Here is a 1328-nt window from a genome sequence, read left to right as displayed (position 1 = left end):
AAAAAAAAAAAAAAAAAAAAAAAAAAAGAGTATGTCGGACTTCCCTGGTGGCGCAGTGGTTAAGAATCCGCCAGCCAATGCAGGGGACAAGGGTTCAAGCCCTGGTCCTGGAAGATCCCACATGCGCGGAGCAACTAATCCCGTGCGCCACAACTACTGAGCCTGCGCTCTAGAGCCCATGCTCCGCAACAAAAGAAGCCACCACCCCAAGGAGAAGTCCACACACCGCAACGAAGAATAGCCCCTGCGCGCCACAGTTAGAGAAAGCCCGCTCGCAGCAACGAAGACCCAACGCAGCCAAAAATAAATTTTTAAAAAAGTATGTATGTTGGATATTTGGGGAAAATAAAGACGCGCATCCCAGTGTAAGTAAAAGTCACTGGTCTGTTCACACGCAGAGATAACATCTCTGATGGTCTTTGGAGATATTCATTTCTTGTTATTTTTCTATGTGAATATGTACATGTGTATTATAGTTAGGTTTTGTACAAAAGTGGGATCACACTTTATATACTGCTGTTTTATAACTTTTTTTCTTTATCATGAGGATTTTTCAATTATTCATCTCTAACACGGTGTATAATGACAGTGTGCTAGTACGTTGCAGTGGCTATACTATCATTTATTTCCTCATTCCCCTACTGATGGCTATTTAGGTTGTTTGCAGTTTTTCACCGTTATAAATGTACGTTGATCTTTGTGCATATGTCTATTTATTTACTAGGAATAAATTCTCAGAAGTGGAATTGTTGGTCAGAGTATTCAGGTTTCTTTCTAGAAAAATTTTGCTTCTGTGCATTCCAGTAGGGACTCTGAATGCCTGCCCCTTCACTCACACTCTTGCCGTTATCATTTAATCTTTGCCAAATTAATGGATTTGAAAATATATCGTTTAACTTGCTTTCCTTTGCTTACTGGTAAAGCTTAACTTTCCCAGTATATTTGTCCATTTTTACCTCTTCTTTTGTGAATTTTCTGTTGGTATCCTTTGCTGTGGACATTTTCTTAGGTGTGGTCTCAATTTCCCTCTCCTCTTTCCAACATTTATCCAGTCCCACCCTCTTACAGGCTTATCTCCCCACTCCCTGTTGACAGCTTTGCTCTCCCATCACTTCCTCTTCTTTATCAGTAACTTACAGAAGTTGCTGTTTGTTTGAATTCTGGTGGTGGGACAGATCCATCTTCTCTGACTTTCCCTTTCATCAGTAATTTGTTCTGCCACTCCGACTTGAAGAAGTCCCTTCTGGCAGTCATCTTCTCTATTTAAAGTATGACCTATTGGGACTTCCCTGGTGGTGCAGTGGTGACGAATCCACCTGCCAATGCAG

The sequence above is a fragment of the Lipotes vexillifer genome, unplaced genomic scaffold (assembly GCF_000442215.2).
Source record: "Lipotes vexillifer unplaced genomic scaffold, Lipotes_vexillifer_v1.1 scaffold70, whole genome shotgun sequence".
Taxonomy (NCBI): Eukaryota; Metazoa; Chordata; class Mammalia; order Artiodactyla; family Lipotidae; genus Lipotes; species Lipotes vexillifer.
Note: the sequence above shows the minus strand (reverse complement) of the source record.